Source organism: Pseudorca crassidens, chromosome 20 (assembly GCF_039906515.1).
Source record: "Pseudorca crassidens isolate mPseCra1 chromosome 20, mPseCra1.hap1, whole genome shotgun sequence".
NCBI lineage: Eukaryota > Metazoa > Chordata > Mammalia > Artiodactyla > Delphinidae > Pseudorca > Pseudorca crassidens.
Genome location: NC_090315.1, coordinates 54,682,323 through 54,707,655, shown reverse-complemented (window position 1 = coordinate 54,707,655; position 25,333 = coordinate 54,682,323). Strand labels below are relative to the sequence as shown.

The 25,333-nt window shown below is 43.6% G+C and overlaps 1 long non-coding RNA gene across 1 annotated transcript in view; it reads left to right on the top strand.

Moving 5' to 3' along the window:
• LOC137215312 (uncharacterized) overlaps window positions 1-23,169 on the top strand; it is a 340,136-nt gene extending 316,967 nt beyond the window's left edge. The window contains exon 5 of the long non-coding RNA XR_010939249.1: window positions 23,071-23,169. This is a non-coding gene — a long non-coding RNA (uncharacterized lncRNA). The remainder of the gene's footprint in view (window positions 1-23,070) is intronic.
• The last annotated feature ends 2,164 nt before the right edge of the window (window positions 23,170-25,333 follow it).

Genomic DNA, 25,333 nt, shown 5'->3' with positions numbered 1-25,333 from the left:
TTGGGTATTCTGAATTTGACTATATATTTAACTTTACCAGTGAGTTTTATACTTTTATATGTTTTCATGTTGTTACTTAGTGTCCTTTTGTTCCAACTTGAAGAACTCCCTTAAGCATTTCTTGTAAGGTAGGTCTGGTGGTGATGAACCCCATTAGTTTTTGTTTGGCTGGGAATGTCTTTTATCCCTCCATCATTTCTGAAGGACAGTTTTGCCAGGTATAGTATTACTTGACCATGGTTTTTAGTTAGGTGCCCTCTTCAAGGGCAAGGACCTGGGAGTCTTGCCCAGAATAGATCCTCCATCTACAACAGTGCAGTAGAGAAACGAATGCACATGGGACTCAACCAACTGGTGAAGGTCCAGCCCTAAAATTCAGGCCTCTGATATCAAGAGACTTCCTGCTCTCAGAGATCATTTCCAGACTAATGGCTCCTTTAATGCAGTGGCTTCTGGCGCACTCCCCCAGGCAACAGGCAACAGGAGTGACTGGATTGGTAGACACTAGATTTTCACTGGGGGTTGTAAAAGCCACACTCCCTAATGAGAAACAATGTAGGGACTAGATCCAGGAAACCAGCCCAGTTGGTAACACCCTTGTAAAAGAGACTGATAAATAAATAAGCAAGCCATCTAGCTTTTCTTCTCCTCAGCAAATGAGATGGAACAGCTGGCCTTGGAAAGAGGCCCTGTGCTTTGTTAACTGGAAACAGATTAGCAAACTCAATCAGGCTGACCAGTTGTTCAGTCCATGGCCTTGCAACATTTGAAAAAGGGAATTTTTATTAAAAGTTTCTCTGGCAAGGGCCAGGCAACAAATGACACTAGCTTGCCCTGAATGTTTCATGCTGGTGGGTAAAAATACTTTTTTGAGGGGGGATTCTTATCTTTAACTTTCCTATGGGTCTTTGACAAAAACCTCAGGGAATTCTACAGAGTGCATGTTGTCAGTATTTTAATCAGTTTCAGCTGTCAAAACTCTTGTAACCCGCCTCTTCTATTTAAAATGTGTCTTCTAGGCATAAAATAATTAAAGGTGCAGGGCCATGCAGCAGGCTCAGAGCCATCGCGATGTGACAAAACCCTCTGGATGAAAGGTATTATTTCAGGAAGTTTTAAATATAAATTTTGTTTTGTCACAAGGCTGCAGGGCACACATTTTCTATACTGTCAAGCTTGATAGTAACAATATTTATATTTCAAATAAGAAGATTAAATTGCAGTCTTCTGTGTTCTGCTTCTCGTCAATTTTTTTTTTTACTAGTTTATCATAGTGCTGCGTTCTCAGTGTGTCATCATCGTACCTTTTTTTTTGCTGACAATACTTTAATTTTATTGAAATATTTTGTCTTTCACTGTCAATCTCAGGGCTGAAATAACGAAGGCAGACAGCCACACCACTCAGGTTTGGTTGTTTTCAAACATCTTGTTTTACACCTTGTTGAAGGTTTGGTGAAGGAAATGCAAAACAACACCCCCATACCAAATAACAGACGCGCTCAGACCAATGTGTTTAGCGCATGTGATGGAGAAAGCTTTGGGTTCTTCACCTGGAGTCGTGTGTACACCTTTTTATCTCAGGTGTTGGGAAACCAACAGCGAACAGGCAAGGCCAGCGAGCCCCAGGAAGGAGCATTTGCTGTGAACGGCCGCGCTGGCTGCTTTGTGTCAGGGCTTGTTAGCTGCTGCAGCTCAGAGTCTCCAAAGGGGCCAAGGCAGCCCGGGGAGCTTTCTGAGCCATGGGAGCTGATGAGTTTCTGAGTTTCCGGGCTGGCTCAGTGTCAACCCTTCAATATTGCACTTGACAGAGCTGTTTGGGGGAAATGTGCACGTGAACGACTCTCACACCTGTTGCACCTGAGCCTGACTATGGCTGGGGGTTCTGGGCCTGCTCACGTTAAAATGGAGGGGACATCCTTGCTTTCAGAAGGCAACTTCCTCTTTCAGAATGGCTGCACCCTCTTCTTCCCACTTAGCGCTTTGCTCTGCTGAGGGAGAGTCAACTGGTTGATCAGAACTCTTCTCCCCTCCCCCAGTCTATGGAGTTTGACCTTTTTCAAGTCAACTAGGCCCAAGGAACGTAGTCTCATCTCTGAGATGACAAATCACAGAGGAGCAGAAATTTTTCACTCTTTGCCCATGGCAGACATCAGTAATCAATCTCAGCACTTTAACACTCAACCAGCTGCATCCTCAGATTCCCTTGCAACCTAGCTCCCTAGGCAGTGAATTATTTTTGCCTCATCAGTTCCCTCTGCAGGGCCCAGGGCACCAGTCCCGGCACATGTGTCCCATCTCAGGACTCAAGCAACGGTGCCATTTTTATTTTAATTAATTAATTTATTTTATTTAGTTGGTTGTGCCAGATCTTATTTGTGGCAGGCGTGCTCCTTAGTTGCGGCAGGTGTGCTCCTTAGATGTGGCTCACGGGCTCCTTAGTTGCAGCTCTCCGGTTCCTTAGTTGCAGCACATGTGCTCCTTAGTTGTGGCCGGCAGGCTCCTTAGTTGTGGCTCATGGGCTCCTTAGTTGCAGCAGGTGGGCTCCTTCGTTGTGGCTTGCCAGCTCCTTAGTTGTGGTATGTGAACTCTTCGTTGCAGCATACCTGTGGGATGTAGTTCCCTGATCAGGTATCAAACCTGGGCCCCCTGCATTGGGAGCATGGAGTCTTAACCACTGTGCCACCAGGGAAGTCCCAACACTGCCATTTAAATGTTGCACTTCACAGCCCCAACTAAATCACGTTTTAACCATATTTCCATTCACAAAGTCCTTTCATATCCTGATCATACATGGCAGCTTGGAGTTTTTAAAAGCCCCAAAGTGAAAGCTGCCAAGCATAGAGTCACTTCCACGTCTGTCTGTGGAAGGGAGGCACAGGAGAGGCCCAGATTCTGCATGGAAGGCGACTACATCCGGGGCACACGCACTTGGAGGTGAGGTTCACTGGAGGCTGTCTTTAGAATCCGGCTATTACAAGACCACTCACCAGTCTGGGTTAAGACACTTGACTCATGTAGAAGGATTTCCTATTAGATCAGTTCAAAAGTGACCTTTTTGCTTTTGTGTTAAAACCCAAACTCTTTAGTGTAACTATCAAGGCATCTCACAGTTTAGCCTACATTCTCCCAGTGTCAAGCTGTGTTCTTTCAACATATGAAATTATGTCTTTGAAGCACTTATTTTCTTCAAGTTCCTCATCTTCACCCACCCCATGTGATCACCTAGTTATTCTGGAAGACCCAGTTCTAATGACTCTTACCATCTGCCCCTAGCAGAGCCAGAATGACTTATTCCCTCCCCTGGGCTCTTATAGGACCATGGAAGGGAAGAGAAGGAGAAAAGGGGGATGGAGGAAGTTATTTGCATGAATTGTTGACAAGAGGGAAGGCCCTATAGTTTGAACCAATGATTAGATGAACATAGACTTAAAGATTGAAAACTTTTTTTTCAATGTGTACACACACACAGAGACACTGAAGTTCAAAGGACAGAAGCTGAATCAGACCTTATTCTTGAAGGAAGATTTTTTTCCCATGTCTAAACTACACTGATCTGGAAACCTATTGATAATATCACCCTGTTTAAACTTATGCCACTATAACATTTTCCAGAATACAAACGCTGTCTGTCAAATGCATGTCACGTGTCACCTTGTACATGGAAAGGGAAACTAAAGTATTGGTTAAATCTAAGTCATTCACTGTACCAGGCAAGTTCAATGTCTGTCTCCCTTTATCTTTACATCTTACAGTCTTCAGTGGCAAAGAACAGCTTAAGCAAAAGTAAAAGGGGGTTAGAAGAAAGGTACAGAGAGGTCTTATAGAAGCCGAGGAGAGGAAGTGTAAGCAAACCTCACTGGGCATGGGAACTGGGACCAGAATATTGTCCGTGGAAGCAAGTACCCCCTCCCGGAGTTGTATCAGCTTTTGTGCCTAATTCTATACAGGTGTCTCCCCTCCTTCTCTCTCTCTCCATGCATTTCATTTGTTGCAAACCAGGTTTCTTCACCTCACTGCCTGTGATCCAAACGTGGCCATAACATGGAAAAATTTATATTCTCCATGGCCACAACTTAAGACTCAGGGTTTCTATGTTTGTTTGTTTGTTTTCATAATACATATACAGATGTTTAATGAATGGATGTACATTAGTGCATATACATAGCTTTTTAAAAATTGAAATATAGTTGATTTACAGTGTTGTGTTAGTTTCAGGTGTACAGCAAGGCAACTCAGTTACACATACAAACATATCTATTTCTTTTCAGATTCTTTTCCCTCATAGGTTGTTACAAAATAGTTATGTCTTGATTCCATATTCCCAAGGGGGAGAATCTGATTGGTCCAGCTGGCCACCCAATATTTTCCCTGGGACAAGTGGCCATGTTTGGTTCAAAGGGACATGACCACTGTAACCGGGACTGGGGACTTCAACTGCCACTGTGTGGTTTTAGAGACTCCTTCATGTATAATGTATTGTGGGGGCATATTTTCAGATGAAGGGTTATGGGATGGCTGGGCAGAGGTCTGAAGATGCTTACTGAGCCTTGTCATTTTATCGACAAGAAAATGGAATTTCAGAGACTTTATTTTTGGAGAAACAGACTCTTCGTCAGACTGTACATTTAACACAGAGGCGGTCCTGATAGGCCACAACTCAGTATCTGTGTCAGCCCAACATCTCATGATCTAGACATTATTTCCAGAAACCAGCCTTTTGTTTTTTCTCTTTTTGTTTAATCACAGAGGGGACCATCATTATGACACAGACCATTTAATTTAGGGTTGACAGATCAATGGCATGACCAGTATAGAGCATAAAAGAAAAGACACTTCCTAAAACTCCTGGAGGGGACATCACTAACCTCTGGTTTTGTAACCAGAAATTCATAAGAATAGAAGTCATTAGAAAAAAATGATTTTTTTTTCCAAACAGGTGATTAATAGACCAGAAATTACTGGCCAAGGAGGGTTATCAAGAGCCAAAGGACTCATTCTTAAGCTTAAGCAATAATGTGTCACAGGGCGGTTTTCAAAGTTATACTCCATTTAGAAAAGTCTGACAGAGCCCGTTCTAGTTCACCTCCATCTATCAAATACCTTTTCAGGCTTCACTGAGAAACTTAAATAGTCTCTGTTTTTTTAAAAAAAAAAAGAAAAGAAAACCAAAACCAAAACCAAACCGATATTCCAATGTTGTCAAATCACAGAGTAGGATTTGTAGGGATTTATCATGTGGATCTAACCCATTTTCCAAAGAAATATATAAGGGGACTCACCCAAACACAGAGAAGACAGAACTTTTTCGAAAGCTATACCCAAGCTATTTAGAAGGAACAGAAAAATACACGTAACAGGCTTCTAGAAAGCAAGTTAATATAGGTGATCTCTAGTCAACTACCTATAGGAGGCCTGGTCGGAATATTTATGTAATTCCACATCATCCCTAAGTCAGTTCCTCAGGACCTGCGAAGAAGGGGAGACATTTTGAGTTAGGTGTTTCCTGAGTAAAACAGATTTTTAAAAAACTGGCACAAGCTCACGAAAAGAGGCAACGTTCTACCTAGCACTAGAATCGTGCTTTAAGGATGAATTTGTCTATTAGAGGCTCTTAGTAATAGGATGTGGGGAATTACCAGAGCCAGTGGAGATTCAGTCCTTTCTGGGGAGAAGAGAAGCAGCAGGGAAGAATGAGGAGGGGGAAATGGGCTCACATCCAGCTCTGCCATGGAGTGTTATTGACAGTACCAGCAAATGAATCAGGAAGCTCACTGGTTTGATGATGAGGAAGCTGTCACTTTCCCTGCTGAGACTGACATGCCTCATGCCATCAGTATAATTGATGTCTGTTCAATAATACCCAGATCTGTCCCAGAATCTGTGCAAGAACATCTGATAGTTACATCAAACTTAAAAGTGAGATGCTAGGGAGGAGAGTGTCCAGATGGACACAGATGTTCTCAGACAAAATAAGATTTTTTAAAAAAATATTCAAAGCTGTTTGACAGATGTCACATTCCACAAAGTAATGGTTCATGGTGCACATGCTGCTTCTAAAGAAAGGGTTGGTGCTGGCCTGGGCACCAGGGCCCTAAGAGTCATTTGTCCCAAACCTGGCTTAAGTTTGTGGGTGGCCAATGTGGTTCCCTCCAGGGGAAGTGTGCCTTTCTTCCTGAACCATCGGTGAGCGTTTGTTCAGCACGAGAAGTGGTCTCCTTTTAGCTTTAGTCATTAAGTCACCTCAGAGGAGACTGAACATCTAAAGGGCCAGATCTTTGCCCGACCCGAAGTTCCTACATTCCTGATTTCTGATCTAAAAGATAAATGCAACAGGTGGCACCAGAGAACAGTTAAGCAAGTAATCTCTCCAGTAGATGCATGAGCGAAGGCTGTGGAATTGCCCAGAAGGACACTAATGATGGCACAGCTATCAGGAAAGCTTCATAGAGAGGAAGGCCTGATCTGGGGTCTGTTTAGGAGAGAGGTCGGCAAAGAAAGGCCCACGAGCCACATCTGCCCTGCCACCTGTTTTTGTAAATAAATTTATATACGTGAACTATTATTCCGCCTTTAAAAAAAGAAGGAAATTCTTCAGTTTGTAATAACATGGATGAAACTGGGGGACCTCTAAGTGAAATAAGTGAAATAAGCCAGATACAGAAAGACAAATAGTGTATGAGCTCACGTATATGTGGAATAAAGTTAAGTTCATACAATCAGAGAGCAGAATGGTAGTTGCCATGGGCTGGGGGATGAGAGGAAACTGGGAAGTTTTGGTCGAAGGGCACAAAGTTTGAGTTATAAGATGAATAAGTTCTGGGGACCTCATGTACAGCATGGTGACTGTACTTAATAATCATGTGTTGTATATTTGGAATTTGCTAATAGAATAAGTCTCAAGTGTTCTCGTCACAAAAAGGAAATGGTAACTTTGGGAGGTCAGGTGATAGATATTAGCTTGATTGTGGTAACCATTTCGGAATGTGTACATATATAGGTTCATCAAGTTGTACACCTTAAGTGTACAGTTGAATAACGTGGGTGTGAACTGTGCACGTCCTCTTATATTGTACATAGACTTTTTTCAATAAATGCATACAGTACTACAAGATCTGTATTTCGTTACTAGTAGCCGTCATTATTATGACCTCATGCTCAGACCCTTGACACTTTTTAGCCTCTCTCATCCCCAAAAGAAAGCACCTGAGTTTGCATTCTTGTTCCTTTGGATACTAAGGGCACAGAATTTGCTTAAGCAGTGGGTGAGGTTTATTTGACAAAGCAGTTTTCTACCCCAGAAGGCCCGATCAGCCCCATGAGGCAAAAGCCTGTTAAATCAGTCTCTGTGGAGTTGGATGGCAGGGTCTGTTACATCATTGTCAGCTTTCTTGGATCCACAGAGGGGAGATCCTCCCCCCAACTCTTTGAGATCTCTCCTTTCAAAGGAAAGGAGTTTAAATCCAGGCTAGAATGGGCTCTCAAGCCAGGGGTCAGTGAAGTTCCCCAACAGAGGAGTCAGGGTGTTGTGGATGTTGTCTGTGGATTCGTGTCCAGTAAACCCTCTCCCAACAGCAAGCTCATTGCATTCAATTTTTTATTTATTTTCATGTTTCCATCTTTTTTTTTTTTTTTTTTTTTTTGGGTTCACGGGCCTCTCACCGCTGTGGCCTCTCCCGTTGCGGAGCACAGGCTCCGGACGCGCAGGCTCAGCGGCCATGGCTCACGGGCCCAGCTGCTCCGCGGCATGTGGGATCTTCCCGGACCGGGGCACGAACCCGCGTCCCCTGCATTGGCAGGCGGACTCTCAACCGCTGCGCCACCAGGGAAGCCCTCCATCATCTTTAAGTAGTCCATGCACCTCAGGGGGAAATTACTCCGTCTGCAATATCAAAGGTAAACTGGGTTCATCCAAGGAAATTGCCTCTCCTACCAGTGATCATTCCATGAAGAGCAAAGTACACCACTGGGCCAATGGGGTACATGAAGCAGTTTTCTGGGGGCTTCCTCAGTCTTCTGGGGGAATTTTCTAGAGCCGTGCTGTATAGTAAGATGGTCTGTCCACCTGGGGTGAGTCCAAATTGACCTCAGATCTCAAAGACTTATCGTGAAAAAATAATGCAGAATCTCTTATTAATACTTTTTACTGTTGATTTCATGTTGAAATGCCAGTCTTTTGCATATATTGGGTTAAAGAAAATCTATTTTAGTAAATTTAATCTGCTTCTTTTCACTTTCAAAAATGTGAACACTCGGCAATTAAACATTAGCGTGTGTCTTGCATTCTTCTGGACGGAGCTGTTTGAAAGTGACCCCCTCTCATCTTTGGGGCATGGTTGTATGAAACTAGAGGTCAGTAATGCTGCAGCCACACGGGGAGAGGGGCAGAGTGAGGAACCAGAGCCAGAGCATGGTGTTCAAAGAACCTCTGCACTTCCAGTTATGTGACCCAATGGGTAACCACACGGTTCAAGCGAGTCTGAGATAGGGCTTACTCTTACTTGCTGTGGAAAGAATTTAAACCATACATGGCCAAAGCCTGCGATCTCCCAAGTCTTGTGACCAAGGTCTGAAGGAACTGGGCAGGAAGCATGGGTTCAGCCTCTCAAAGTTCTGATAAAGTGTTTCCAGAAGGTTGAACTATCAGTGATGCTTTGGAACTGGGAACCTACCTGTGAGGATAAGGTCCTGAAAGGAGACTATAGGGAAAATACAGAGCCTGGGCCTTCTGGCCTTCCAACAACACTAATGATGGGCACCTCCCCAACAATTGCTGCAGGAGAAGATGAGGCTCACTCAACCTGAGCAGGCAGGGTGACTGTGCTGGGAGCTGCCCTCTGCACCTCCAAGGCACTCTCCACCCTTCTACACCCTGCCCCCTGCCCTGGAAAGCAGGATTTATCAACAGAATCCTTGCTGTCTGCCTCTTAGTTGGGTTTAGCCAATGGGGAGCACCAGGAAGAGAGGAGAGAGAGGGAGGAGAGTGTGATTGGGGTATTTGTTCTTCTGACTCCTTCCCTGAAGGTTAACATGAGCTGGTGGCGTCCCTCAACTTAAGATCTCAGCTCCTGTCAGGCAGTCCTCGTCTTCCAGGTACCATATCCCTCCCCCTCTCCCTTGTCCAATCAAGTCTGTCAATAATCATGGTGCCATCCTGCTAATAGCCCCAAGACCCTAAACCTTGTGGTTTGCCTATACCCTGCCCGTACCTTTTTGTTAAACTCTCTTCCAGAGATCCAAGTTGACTGTCGTATCTTTTCCTTTAGTGACACTGATACAATGGTGCTTCCAACTTTCCTGTGGTTTTCCTTAGACCAGATTATGGGACAAGATTACCAAGGTCACAGAGGGGCATATTTCAATATGGAGGATGTCCTATGATCAGAGAATGGAGATGGTGCTGGTGGGTTAGGACAGGAAGGTGAAGGGAGTTGGCTCAAGGAATGAGCCATATGTGGGGGTGAGGGAGATGGACCCTCCCAGGTGATGGTGACTTGCTTTTGGACAGTCAACATGGAAAGCCAGGGAGTACAGGTCAGAATGTCCTGTTTTTCACTCTTGAGTTGTGACCTACAAACCTGCAAATCACCCTCATGTTCGGGATCTTTATGGTGCGGCATAATGTTTCCAGAACCCTGTACCAAAGATCCCACATGTTTGGGGAGTTCATACTGAATGACACACCTAGAAATGCCACAAAGATTGAGCTTATGGAGTTAAGGAGCATGTATTGACTCTTTATGACGTGGGTGGGTGGCCCACTAATATGGTCTGGTTCCACCTAGAGCAAAACTGGAAGGTTAGAGAAATCTGACTTGGACATTCTTACCTCTCTCCCTCTCGACTCTGCTATTTTTCTTCCTTCTTTCACCTCTTCTTAAGTTTCCTGAGCCTTGGGGTCAGCATTTTTCAAACATCAGTCATTTGTTTGTATACTATTTCAAGATTTTTGCCAAATTATTATAACCAATATTGATTTATTTAAAATTCCCTAAACCGACTTGACACACTTGGTTTTTTTTTTCTTTTAAACTTCACATTACTTTAACTACCTTGTCCTAAGTATTGACATGTGTGAAACCACAGATTCGGTAACTGAGTTACGATATTTTTTTATACATGCACACAGATACATAGTGATGGTAATACAAAAACTCACATGCCAATTAAGCCATCCCAGGTACCACCTGATCTGCGGTTCCCCCAGCACAAGAAACGTGAAATTGTCAGACACATTCTGGAATAGCACTGTCCCTCAGAACTCCATGCAATGAGTGAAGTGTGTCTGTGTCTGCCCTATCCCATACACAGCCATTAGCCACGTGTAGCTATTAAGCACCTAAAATGTGGCAAATGCAACTGTGAAACCAAATGTTTAGTTTATTTAATTTTAATAAATGTTAAGTTTAAATTTGAAGAGCACGTGTGGTGAGTGGCTGCCATACTGGACAGCAGAGCTCTGGGGTATCTGCGTTTAAAAATAAATCATAGCAGAAGGGATGAACCTTGTGCCAGATACTGTATGAGCAATTTACATATTTTTTTTCCTTATGTATTCCTAAGGACCCTGTGAGGGATGTATTACATCATTCTAGTGGTAGGCGCACGTCAAAGAGGATTTTCTGTTGCATCCTTAGGTACACAATGAAACCATCCTCTGTTATTTACAGAGAGAGAGAGAGAAAGAGGGAGAGGGAGAGAACTGTAAGTGAGAAAATTGTCATCCAGTCCCAACCACATTCCACATTCAAGATTTAAAAGGTTGACATTTCCTTTTTTCCTTCTTTCTCCCTTTTTTTTTAAACATCCAGCCTTCTCATTAACCACATATCTTTATTCTCTAAATATTTACCACCCAAATGAAATTTACAGTTTAATTTGCTGTATAAAATCATTTACTGACTGATAAACCTCATTACTAAGCTCCAGCACAGCCCAGGGTACTCCCGACAGTTTTAATTCTTGTAACAGCAGGCTGCTGCGAGAGAAAAACAATCCTGTCAAATTAACGGTGAGCGTCTAAATTATTCAAATACACTAACTCCATGCAGAGCCGTCCCCCGTTCAGAATTTTTCTTTCAGAGACAACAATTAACCAGCAATATTCTAACTTAAACACTGACAGCCTTTCTAAAAGAATTCTGGGAACGGGTGCATTCCACCTCCCCACGTGTCCCTCCGCACCCCGGGGCACCAAAGGAGTGACCTCTGCAGGGGCCCGTGTGGAAAGGGGAGGGTTCTTTCCCTCCAAACACCTCACCTGTTCAGAGTATCATTCTCTGTGTGTCTCTCTCACACCCCCCAGGTCAGAGATGGAGTTTTGGGTGTCAAGGTGTGTGTGTCTGTGTGTGTTTCTAGCATTTATACCAGATAAGCATCAGCCTGCAATTAGTTAATTGCACATGTACCTTTCTGCCTGTGGGGGAAAAGAGTGCCTCCAGTTTTCTACCTGCAAATGCAACCAAACTAATTATTGAGCTGCTGATTCCGAAGGCAGGCCCATCTAACTGAGCCTGTAAAGCAGAAAGAAAGAAAAAAAACTAAAAATGGTATTAGCTTCAGAAGGACAAACAGCAAGAATGTCTCTCACATTTGAGAAAGAAAATCCTTCCCACCACGTTGGACCTCAGTCAGGTTCTGCAGAATGAATGGCCTTGGGTGTCAGTAGATGTGTTTTTTTTAAAACTAATTTCCCATAGCTTGGGTCCCCTAATAGTGATGGATCCCTGGGCATGACACCCATTGTCAAAGTTCTTAAACAGAAAAAAAAAAAAAATTAAATGTTGATCTTGACAGTTCATGCATGCATGCGTTCATTCTTTTATCAAATATTTATCGAGTGTCAACTGTCTGCCAAGCTCATGGTACCTGGGAAGCATCATGGTGCTAGATGTGGAATGAGAAGCAAAAGAATGACACTTAGTCGAAAATGAGGCTTAGTCCCTGCCCTTTAGTTCAGGGTTGAGCAGAATGTGTGACTCAGGAAAACCTCAGAGGTTTATTAAAAATGCGTATTACGGGCTTCCCTGGTGGCGCAGTGGTTGAGAGTCCGCCTGCCGATGCAGGGGACACAGGTTCGTGCCCTGGTCCAGGAAGATCCCACATGCCGCGGAGCGGCTGGGCCCGTGGGCCGTGGCCGCTGAGCCTGCGCGTCCGGAGCCTGTGCTCCGCAACGGGAGAGGCCACAGCAGTGAGAGGCCCGAGAACCGCAAAAAAAAAAAAAAAAAAAGAAAGTGTTGGCTTTGAGACTTACACCTGAAAGCATCAGGCAACAGTGGATGGCCATAAAAGAGATACCAGCATCAATACGCGGATAAGTAACCCAGGAAATAGTGCTGGGGACATACCCAGGGTCCAGCATTGCGCCAAAGAATTGGGGAAGGTGCAGCGTGAGGAGGCTTGTTTGCACGACTCCAAGGGCACCTTTGTTATCTTAAACAATGGCAGTCCTACCCATGGTGTTCATGGGGACCTTTAGTTTTGTTTTGTTTTTTATTTTCTTTGTAGCTTTGTTTACCTTATGAAACTTTTTAAATTTTAGAGTAGTTTTAACATATGGAAAAGTCACAGGGATAGTACGCAGAGTATCCATGTACCTCCCACCCACTTTCCCCTATCATTAACATCTTACGAGAGTGTGGAACGTTTGTCACCATTCGTGGATGAATATTGATGCATTATTATTCATTCCTCTCCATTTAAACTAATTTCCATAATTTTAAGCTTCATATCCTTTTCCCATCTGCGATCTCACGTTACATTTAGTTGTCACGTCTCCTTAGGCTCCTCCTGCCTGTGACAGTTTCCCAGACCCTCCTTGTTTCTGATGACCTTGAGAGTTTTGAGGTGTGCTGTTCAGGTAAATATTTTGTAGCAGGACCTTCAGCTGGCATTTGGCTGATGTATTTTCTCCTGATTAGACTGGCGTTATGGATTTTGGGGGAGGAAGAGCCCGGAGGTAAAGTGCAATTTTCATCACATCAAAAGTGTATGGGATCAATGTGACTTATCACTGTTGATGTTGACCTTGGTCACCTGGCTGAGTATGTTTGTCGGGCTTCCCCACTGTAGAGTTACTTTTCCTCTCTCTTCGCATATGGAACTCTTCAGAAGGAAGTCACTACGTGCAGCCCAAACTTAAGGGATCATGCTCTACCTCCTTGAGCACACAGTAAATTATTTGGAACTCTTTTCTATGGGAGATTTGTATATTCTCCTTTATTTACTTATCCAATCATTTGTTAAGTCAGTATGAACTTAACAGATATTTATGTTAGACTTTGGATTTTAACACAGTGTTTTGTTATTAATTTTTCTTGTTCAAATTGTTCCAGCTGAAGTCGTTGGGAGCTCTTCCATTTGGTTCCTGTGTTCCTCTGACATACTCACACAGTTTTGTCTTTTGAGCACTTCTTTAATTCCTCACACACGAAGATGCTCCAGGCTCATCTTACACATTCCCTGACCCAATCCTAGAATCAGCCGTTTCTTCAAGGAGACTTGATTTCCTTTATTGGAGAACAGTATTTAGAAACCAAAATCGGGACGTTGCATGTGCTTATTATTACTGGGATATTATTGCTTCTAGGCCTTCCCAGAACTGGGATAGAACTAGGAAATAAATGTGTGTGTATTAACATATCTCTGTATATACACATGATATCTCTATATCTATACCTATGTAGCATCTATCTGTTTCTAGCATCTATTTATATATCTATTCATATCTATATTAAGCTAAACATGAATTCATGCTAATGTCTCTAGCTCTAATCCATTACCACCTTGGTCATTCTAGCCTCCTTCTGTTGTTTCTCTATAACCACCCACACCAACAGTGAGAAGCCTGGCTTTCATCATCTGTCACCCATTTGTTTGTTTAGCCTCACTATACATGTATAGTGGCTTCACAGTTAACCTGGGGTCCCCTTTTTATGTAGTGTCCATTTACAACCAAAGCAATGTCTGTTAACTGCGACACACTTTGGGACACTCTGGCTTGAAAGAACCCCTTTCTCTGGTTACTACCCTAGAGACACAGTGAGTTCCCTGGGCCACCTCTCCTTTTTGTGGCCTATCCTTCCAGATCCTTGTTCAGCTCCCACTGGCAGCCATCCCAAAGTTTGCCCCAGATTCATAACAGCTGCCACTGACTTTCTGAGCCATAGTGGAGCTATCAGTATCCATTCAAGGAGCGCTTGCTGAGAGCACGTACTCCGTACCTAGGTCTGTAAAGATGGCTAAAGATAAGGACATGGATATTAATATAGCAGAGCCCTATCCCTAGTAGCTCCGTTTCTAATTGGGCATGGGGACGGGGGGCTTGGCCCTTGTTTCCATTTTGCATTGTCGGTTTATTTCTCTAAGTGCCACCACAAGGGAGCATGAAATGCCACAGTGTCTCTAGAGGAAAGCACCTTCCTCTAGTTTGGGACATGCAGGAAAGCTTCTCAGCGGCGGTAAGTCTTTAGCTGAGTCCTGAAGAATTGATGAATGCTTTCAATGGGTACCTACTGAGCATCCTAATGTAGGCTGGGTGTTGAGAACACAATGCAGGGGGAAAAACCCAGAAAAGGTCACTGGTTTCATGGAGACCCCAGTTAAGTGAGGGATTCGGGCACTTAGTACCATAAGTGGTAGTTAATCAGGTGGGGAATGGGGGGTTGCAGCCCTGAGATTTCACCTGCAAAGCTTTCCTTCAGTTCTCACAGCTCCATATCCATTAAGCCCCTTTGGGAGGATGCTCTGCAAAGATTCCAAAGCCCCTGGCTTACAGGGGAGCCGTGTACTGATTCCTGTGCACAAGAGAGAGGGGTGGGAGTCGGGTGCCAAGTGGGACAACATCCATTTGATCCTTTTTATATGTAAATGTGACTTTAAATAATATTTTGTAATGACCTGCATTTCTGTTAGGAAATATCTCTTGATGATTTTTTTTTCCCTGCAATTACAACAGCCTAGTGATCTTTTTTTTTAAATTTATTTATTTTTTAATTTATTTATTTTTGGCTGCGTTGGGTCTTTGTTGCTGAACGCAGGCTTTCTCTAGTTGCGGCGAGCGGGGACTACTCTTAGTTGCAGTGCGCGGGCTTCTCATCGCAGTGTCTTCGCCTGTTGTGGAGCATGGGCTCTAGGTGCATGGGCTTCAGTAGTTGTGGCTCACAGGCTCCAGAGCGCAGGCTCAGTAGTTGTGGCTCACGGGCTTAGTTGCTCCGCGGCATGTGGGATCTTCCGGGACCAGGGCTTGAACCCGTGTCCCCTGCATTGGCAGGCAGGTTCTTAACCACTGCGCCACCAGGGAGGCCCCTAGTGATCTTGTTAATTAATGCCAAAGAAGGTTTTTCAGCACCTCATTAAAGGTTTTCCCTTTCAGGACAGCAACACTCTTGTGCACAGCCAGGGCAGAGAAAGTCATTTTCTTCCGGGTGGAAACGCATCTTTTGATCCTCCACCTCTTTCTTTTCTTATCCTTTGCCTTTTTACTACAATCGTTTTTTCCATTCTATGTCTCCCCTTCTTCTCCTTTTTCTTTTCTTTTATTCCAAAAACGCAGTCACTTCTTGTTGCTCTGAAACATTGTTTCATATAGTTAAGCTGTCATCAGTGTGTTCCCTTAGGGGCCCTCTTTCTCCTGGAACAGTTGTTTTATTTTGCTATTTAATTCAGTGTTTCCTATTCAGTGACTTTTGGTTGAGAGTTTTCTGTGTCCTAAGTTCCCTTGTAGATATCAGGGAAATAATCGTGAACCAGAGAGTGTCCTGTCTGTAAGACTTTTAGTTTTGTCCCATAAAAATAACACATGAAAGGACGAATGAATGAAGGGTTCTGTGGTCCAATAAATTTTATTAATCCTACCCCAGGGGTTGTCACACTATGGCCTGGAGGGCAAATCCTGCCCCCCTGCTTGTTTTTGTAAATAAAGTTTTATTGGAACAGCCACAATATTCACTTGCCTATTGTCCATGGCTTTGCGGCAGCTTTACTGCTACAACAGCAGAGTTGAGTTGTTGTTTTAGAGACCATTTGACCCACAAAGCCTATCTGGACCTTTATAGAAAAAGTTTGCTGACCCCTGCTCTACCCCATCACTGGAGAGTCTGAATGCCCATTATATATTTAAAAGTCTGAAAAATTCTGTAGTCAGAAAACATATCAATTTTCTTCGACCCATTTCCCCCCAAACATATTTGATCACAGAACCGTCTTCCAAACCACCACCTCTTTATGAATTGGTTTGTAGACATTTCCCCCGGATGAAATCGCCAGCCCTGTAGGTTGTCTTTCTCTGCCTGATTTCAGTTTGGTGGGCACCCTCGTCTGCTGACTTCTGGCGGCACTGTCTCCTGGACTGTCCAAATCCAGCTCCTCTCTCAGCCTCTGTGAAAGTGTCCTCCTCGCAGGCGTGAGGGTGGGGATTCTCCTTGGCTCCAGTGAGATACTGTTTTTCTCTTTCCAGGAGCAATGAGGTGTAAAACCCAAGTCACCACTAATGGCCAGACAGGTTAGACTGGTTTCCTATCCAGGGGGTTTCCACTCTTGCCTCATCTGACGCATCTCAAAGAAAACTCCTTCTGATTTATGGTTCATTTTCCTGAGGCATTGTTGACGGTTGGATTAGACTGGGATGGCCTGAAGATCAGCCAGAACTGAAGGAAGGGTCATGGTGGTGTTGAGAAATCCCAGCAGGTAAAAGTTCCCCTAAGGCCCAGAGAAGACCTGGAAATGCTGCGTTAGGGGAGACATCCTTCCTTGTCCTTGGAGACAGGGAGGTGGTTTTTGGAAGAAAAGACTCAGATTACACCTTGGCGTTTGGACAGTGCCCTGAAGGTAGAAACGGGTTTCTGTGTTACCTGGAAGTTCTGCTAGTTCTTTCCTTTTCATAAATAAGGCCTGAAGAAGAGAGCAGAATGTCGGGTACCACAGGTGGGGTGTGGGGTGGATACGTCTTCAACAGGTCAGGGGGCATGTAGTCAGTAGGTAGATGTCAGACCTACAAGGAGAGGCCTGCAGGGAACTGAATTTTGCCCACAACTTGAATGAGCCTGGAAGCATGTTCTTCCCCAGAGCCTTCAAACGAGACTTCAGCCTGGCTAATGCTTTGATTCCAGCCTGTGAGATCAGATATTGGGTAGAGAACTAGCCATGCCATGCTGGACCTCTGATCTTCAGAACTGTGAGCTACTCAGTGTATTTTGTTGAAGTGTGTAACTTTGTGGTCACTTGTTACACAGCAATAGGAAACTAATATAATGAGCAAAGTATCAAGATGGCTAAGGATTTAATGAGGAGTGTTATGGGCACATATGATAGTGTTTATGCAGCACCCCTCCCTTTGGTGAACTAACACTGCCCCTTCCATAATAATCTTGGCTAGTCTATATGGTTCCTTTAAAATTTACTTCATGCCCCTACTTAACCCCAGGAGTTGACGCCAGACTCAGGCCTTGCTAATGACGGGATTCCCTCCTCTTGGCCACACTGACAGGATCAGCAGTGAGTCCATAACACAAGGAGGGCAAATGTGAATTATTGGAAAGACAGTCTCTTTGAGCTCTTGAGCCATAAAGAGTATGTGAGCCTCTTTCCTGGTAGCTCAAGAAAGTTTGCCTGGGAAGGAAGCAAACACAGAGGAAAACAGAACTGACAGATGGGTAGAGAAACAGAGCCCTGATCTAGCCATACCTGTAGCCATGAATACCTTGGAATTTTCAGTTATACGAATCCCTTCCCTTTTATTTCACTTTAGCTACTTTAAATTGGGTTTCTATAACGTGAAACTAAAAGGAGCTCCAGCTAGTACTCATGGTAAAGTGGAGGAGGTGTGAAGTCCATGCCATTGTTTGAGATAGCACTGAGCTTACATAATGGTTGAATCCCCCAAACAGACCCCTCATCTGCCAGTCAGGATGTACTCCAGCATCTGCCACTAACGCACACGTGATCTTGGGCAAATTGCTTCTCGTCTTTCATTTATAAAGTTAGGGTCTGGATTAGAACTGGCAGAGTCCTTGAAGCCCACCTAACACCGTGGGATTCCCTGAATGCACACCTACTGTCAGATTCTCTCATTGATGCCCAATTCTTTATGTGAACGTCAAACAGGGATTTGGAATCTTTGACATTGATTAATACTAATAATAATCATTCAGATGTTCATGGTACCCAAAGAGCTTTCATGGGTATGAGACTCTTTGCTTTCTCTAACTACCCTGTGAGCGTCGTTATCCACATTTCATGGAAGAAGTAACTGAGGTTCAGAGAGGGGAAGTGACTTTCCCAAGAACTGGTAAGTAGCAGAGCCGAGATGAGAACCAGGAGAGCCCAACCCCATGGCACTACCGTTCCTGCTGTGCTCCCTGCCCTCATTCAGACTGTTCGGCGAGTGTGATTCTTCTGCGTGTACTGGGACGTCTCTGTTCCACATGCTCATATTTGGGGATGTGTAGGACGAGCTGGTTGCGTTGGCCTAGAGGCACCCACACCAGGGCCGTCCCATCACGAGGCTGTTGATGCTGCAGAACCAGCCTATGAGCATGGGCCACTGAAAAACTGGACCAAGGCAAAGTTTTACTCTCGCCTCCTGATAACAGTTGAGTATCTTGAGGAAGTTTAATAAAGGTTTGATTTTTCTTTCCTGAGCCTGAGTTCTGAACAAATTGAAAAAGAAGCAGAGGAGTAGCAGATGATGAACGAAAAATTCACCTTGATGACTAGTGTCTGGTTTGAGAGCCAAATGGGTCCAAAGACTGCACCAAGAATTTCACAGACATTCACTCGGTTATAGGTGGTTCTGAGTGAGACAGACTTTTGTGGGACCCACTAGGGAAGATTTACAGGATAAGGGTGCAGAGCAGCCTACTTCCAGCAGGAATCTTACTCCAAGAGGAAAGAGGGAGGAGCTAAGCCAAATGGCACAGTTTTCTTCCCAACTTTAGCGATCCAGTAAGTCACTTCCTCTCTCTTCGGGCACTGTGAGTAAAGAGCAGAAAGAGGAGAAAGTGACGCACTAACCAGATTCATTCCGCGTGGAAGGAAATAGCAGGAGTTAAGAAGAAGAATTTCTCCGCAATATAATCCTTGCACAAGGCTTTGCACATTTTCCTGGCTCATCGGCCATGAGAAGGGCATCGTGCCTCTGTGCTGTGCTGTGCCACCTGCCCATCCATCCCTCCTTGGTCCCCAGCAGTGTCCAGGGATCCTTCTGGAATAGAGATGAAACCTGAGCATGCTCTGACCACCTTCCCCTTCCCTTTTACTTCTTCGCTGCCTGTAATAACAAGATATACCTGGAGAGGGGCTGATATCCTTCCTTCACAGAAAGTAACTCCTACTCCTAGGCTCATAGTGTCTTTAATCTCTGTGCCATAGGCAGAAAAAATTTAAATAGACATTTTCAGGTTTTATAAAGAAAATCAAAATAAACCAGCCAGGGCAGGATATCTGCAGTATGTCCCAAATTCTCATTAGGTGCTAACAGGGAGGAAAAGTGCTCAGGGCAGAAGTCCCCTAAACCCCTAAAACTCAAAGTGTGCTCCATAGGCCAGCAGGATCTGCATCACCGGGAAGCCTGTTAGAAATGCAGAATCTCAGGTCTCACCCTGACTTACCCTGAGTAAGAACCTGCATCTGAACGAGGTCGCGGGTGATCTGTGTGCTCGTGACAATTTGAGAAACACTGCCTTGAAGTCCTTCCTGCCTAGGGTAGTAGGGAACACAGCTGTGCCTACTTCAGTACACATCCCTTCCCACTGCCGGGAAAATGATGGAAAACATGATTTACCGGCGAGAGGAATGGGGGAGCATACATTTAGGTGTGCGGTATCTCTAGTCCTCCTCTCTCAGGGAAAGTTGGTTGACTCAAACATATTCATTCACTTTTTGTTTCATTGAGAGCTTATCTGGGCTATACACTTTGTGACAACTTTGGTATATTCCGGTGAAAACCAGACCTCGTCACTGACTGCATGGAATTTATAGTCTGCTGGGAGAGACCTATGTTTACTTTTGTATTTGCTTGCAGTAGTGACGAGGAGGAAAAGCACAGGGGGCTAAGAAGGGACTACTTAATTCCATCAATAGAAGCAGGACGATTTTAGGAAATTTTAGAGGAGGAATCATACAAATCATGTAGACCAGGGCTCAGCAAATTAGAGCCCATGGGCCAATTCCAGCTTGCCACTTGTTTTTGTAAATAAAGTTTTATTGGAACACGAACACACCTATCCATGTATGTATTTATGGCAGCTTCTGTGCTTCAATAGTGAAGCTGAATAGTTGTGACAGAGACCACGTGGCTCCACAAAGTCTAAAATACTTACTTTGGCCCTTTAAGAAAAAGTTTGCTCGTCCTTTTAGCGTCTTTGTTTTTTGTTTTGTTTTTATTGTTTGTTTGTTTGTAAATGAATGAAATGAGATCCAGCCAGGGAAAGTTAATCATCCATGACCACATAGCATATAAATACAGAGCAAGCATAGGAATTTCCTGAATCTCAGAGTTTAAAGGGGCCCTGGGAACATCTTGGACAGGAACAATGGAGAGACAAGTCCAGCTGAGGGGCCGGGGGGGGGGGGGGGGAGCAGGGTCCCCGGACAACAGTCCGTGGACTTAGAAGTTGGCCTTGGGGTAGATTAGGGAGGAGTCTTCCAAGGCCCACCTGGAGAGGGAGTGGTTAGTCAAACACACCTGGGCAGGAGGGAGGCTAAACCGTGAGCTGAGAGGCAGACAACAAACCAAGGGGTCCAGGTGGTGAGGTTTTAGATGCAACAAGAGTGCAAGCAACAGTGCAAAAGGCACACAAACGGTGTGTCCCTCCAGAAAACTCCATTTAAGCAAAGACCTGAAATATAAACCCTAGTAGGATGAGAATGAGAGCAGTGTGTGGGTAGAGGGGGCCGTGGGTGGGCTCCAGAGTGCTACAGGCAGGAAGCAGCAGATGCAAAATCCCAGGGCAGGAGAGCACGTGAAGTGATTAAGAAACTTTAAGGAACTCAACGTGAATCGTCCAACTTGAACATTTTCTGAACCTGACCTCACTCTGGGGTAAGACCACCTGCATGGTCATCCCCAAGCCAAACCCTTAGCTGGGGCTTTTGCACCGTAAGCATTTTTTTGAGCAAAAACTTTCCACCTATAGGAAGAGGCTGCTCATTCATTGTTCTGGGTCAAAACAAAATAAAACAAAACAAATTCCTGGTGTGAACCATCTGCTGAAATTGGGTTCTGCTTATGAGGGAGACTATCTTTGCCTATGCTTTTCAATGAAGAGGATATACTAGAAATGATATCGGAATCATTATAGTCAAACCACATTCATCAATGTTATATTGATTGATCTGAGTTATATTTAAACAGAATAATGACGATGAAAAGGGGAAGGTGTTATTTATTTTTTCTATTAAGTCCAGTTAGATAAGCTTGAAAGTACAGAAAATAAAGGTATTAAATTTACTCAAGTTGTCAAAGAGATCTAGCAATTAATTTAAACAAAAAACTGAGTGGCGGCTTCCTCTTTGGTGCTGTTTGTTTATCTCTTGCTCTCAGGTAATATGTCTAATCTCATTCTTAGGGGTGAACCACTCTGCTCCTGGATTAAGGCAGTGTCCTAAAACTTGTACTGGCTAATTGTTTGGGAACCTTTCTGCATAATATTCTCATATGAACAAAAACTTAAGACTAGAGTCTCGTTTATTACAATGATTCCTTTAAAGCAGGGATGAACATGGAATTTAAATACCGTTCTCTTCTAAAAGCCATGCTGCTTGCTCACACACAGAAATGTTCACTGAATTTACTGAAACGTCAAAAGCAAGACTTTCATGAAATCTTGTAGCTATGTTTGACATGCCCTGGAAAATTCTCCAGTAGAGCAGACAGAGGGCTCCAAGGCTGAAATTTAACTCTTTTCCTCGAAGTTTAGTTTCCATGGCTTGATTTCATAAAAAGCAATTTCATCATGGTTTTTAGGTGGTCATAACTGAAAGCGGAAATTCTCCCCCTGAGAGAGTCTCCCTCGATAGCTGCTTTTGACATTGATACGTCTCCCTCTTGGCCAGAAGCCAAAGGGTCCCGCTCATGTTAGATCATTAATTTGTTCATACACACACACACACACACACACACACACACAGAGGTCTACACACACTCAGCTGAGAACCAAGGCAATTATGCAATTAAGTCAAGCAAAAAACGATGCTTGTGCTCCAATGAGCCACAATTTCAGTTGGCAGTGGCTTTGACTTGACTTGTCCAGATAATTGCTTCAAGTCCTCCATGACCCTCCTACAGAATATGCGAGTTCCTTAAGAGAAGGTGTAATTTGTGTGTGTGGGGGGGGACAGTGCCACCATCTTCTTAGAAAAAGACAGGGGATGAATACTGATGTCCTTTGTTCAAGTCAAATACGACCCATATGAGACTTCTCTGGTGCTCCAGTGATTGGGAATTCACCTTCCAAATGTGGGGGTCTGGGTTCAATCCCTGGTCAGGGAGCTGGGCTCCCACATGGCCCTCGGCCAAAGACCCAAGCATAAAACAGAAGCAATATTGTAACAAATTCAATAAAGACTTTAAAAATGGTCCACATGAAAGCAATCTTTAAAAAAAAATTTCTATTAAAGAAAGAATACCACCCGTGTTAGTTCGGCTTCCCCCAGAAGCTGACCCTTAGATAAGAATCCAAATAAAATGGTTTATTCTGGAAGTGATTCCAGGAAACATTGGTAGAGGTATGGGAAAGTAAGACAACAGAGTAAGAGTAAGCAAATAATGAACTCGCTCCTACAGGGGAGATCTGTAAACCAATGTAGAACGCTGCTTAGAGTTCCCACCTGAGGGGGATATACTAACTGCCAGGGGTCATTGTTGAGGGTCTACCCTGGGGGTGTTAATTCTTTAGCACTTGGGACAGAATGGGCTCCATCTTACAAGGAAAGCCCTAAAAAGAAAGCAAATGCTGGCCTGGGAGGTCTGACTGGCAGGCACTGCCAAGATGAATCCCAAAGGGACGTTGATGGGGCACCAGCTATACTTCCAGACTTCCTCAAGCCAAAAGACCTCAATTTCTGTCGTTCCAGATCTGGATCCACCTTACTTCCATTCTCTGCTTTCAGAACAAATCTAGATGTTTGGACATGAACGTGACAGTGATCACCTCGTTCTTCTCCTAAAGACAGTAAGTCACTGGCGTCGTACATAACTTTTCAGCCTATTTGAAATCTGAAATGTTACCTGTTTTTACTCTCGGATACCCTTTAAAAAAAAAAAAAAAAACTTTAAACTTTGAAACTGAAAGACCGCACTGTACCTGTGTTTGAATTGTATACCTTTCAACAGCCTTTGCCCCAAGGTAGTACAATTCTGCCCAGACTGTTTTCTTTGGTACGCTGCAAACATAGCCAGGGTGAGCCAAATCAACAAGTATTTGTTGAACAGTTAATATGTATTATGATTTCCTAAGGTAAATACTTCTAAACCACATACTGTGTTACTTGCTCTAAATCAACTTTTCTTCTTTTCCTGTGGTATTATTTGCAAATACAGCCAGTAAAGAAATGGAAAGAGAGCTAACAATGGGTTTGTGGGATGGAAAACATAATTTCTTTCTCAGCATTTTGGCTCATGTAACATTCTTTGAAAACCCGAGTACATAGAACTCCAGAATCGTCACTACAGTTATTTACCATGGAATTCTTTATTCTGTCAATTACAGCCTCCTTTAAGAATACTTGAGAATATTAGACTTATCAAAATGTGATGTGATTCAGGATACTCCTTTGACTCTATGAAATGAAATCCACATGTATAGATAAACACCAAAAGAGAGTTTTTAAGGGAGTAGCCCTTGTATATCATTCTTATTAACCAGAACATCATTTATCTCATACGTTGAGCCCTTCCTATAATACTTTGTGCTTTGAGAAACTTCACTAACTCCTCTGCATAGAGTGAGTTGCTTTTCCAATTCCCCTCTGCTACCCTACATGATGAATTTCTCAGAGCAAGGATAGTCTCATTTATTTTTAAATTCTCTCTTTCCTGGGATAGTGACTAGGATATAATGGGTGATCAGAAAAAGCTTGTTGAGTTGACCTGAGGGGGAGCCTTCGTTTTTCTGATAACGAATAGCTATCAAAAAACCTATACTGAGTATTATAATTAATGGTGAAATATTTAAAGCTTTCTCTTGCGACTGGGGCCCAAACAAGCATGCCCACTATCATCACTTCTTTTTAATGTCACACTGCATGCCCCAGCCAGTTCAGTAAGGGAAGGAAAAGAAATTTTAAATAGTAGGATAAGACAGGAAGATGTATAGCTATCACTAGGAGATAACATCATTGGAAAATAGAAATCTTAAAGAGTTTGTAAATAAACTATAGGAACTAATAAGTGAATTTAGCAAGGTTGCTTAATCTAAAGTCATTATGCAAAAATCAGTTTTATCTCTACATACTTGCAACAAATAATTAGAAAATAAAATGAGGATAACTAGGATGCATTAGCAATGGTATCACACACATTAAATACTTAGGAAAAAATCTAATGAAAGATGTGCAAGACTTCTATCCAGAAAACTATAAAACATCACTGAAAGAAATTAAAGTCTGTGGTCATGTGCTTTTCATGTTTGCCAAAGTACAGAGTGTACAAGGGAACACAGCATGGCTGGAGAGGATACCTCAGAGTTAACAGGAAGCCTTGCATGCTGTTCTAGTTACATATTGCTTTGTAACAAACTATACGAAACTTTGTGGCCAAAAACAGTATATAATTGCTTGCAAATCTGTTGTTTGGGCAGGGCTCAGCCGGGATGGTTTATCACTGCTTTATGCTGGAGCAGGTGGACTGGGGGGGCTGGAGAATTTCAAGAGGATTCCTAGCCATGGCTGATAAGTTGGTGCTGGGTGTTGGTGAAAGCTGTGTGCCTCTTCTTGGGTGCCTTGGGCTTTCTCATAGAGTGGTGGCTGGGTTCCAAGGGTGAGTGTCCCAAGAGAACAAGATAGAAGTGCATGGCATTTTTATGACCTAGCCTCAGAAGTCACATAGTGTCACTTTCACCGTACTCTGTTGATCCAGGCTGTCAGTGAATGCTGTTCAGCTTCAAGAGGAGGGCCGTAGACTCTACCTCTTTACAGGGGGGTATGAAGGTTCTGGAAGAACGCATGGGACAGGAGGTATTATTGTGGCCACCTTAGAAAATAAAATCTGCCCTGTAGGCCGTGGTAAGGTCTTTGGTTTTTCTCTTCCATTATAGGGTTTGAGCAGAGGAGTGACATGACCTGACCTAGGACATATTTTGCCTCATTATTTTACCTTATAGTTTTATATGAGATTTGG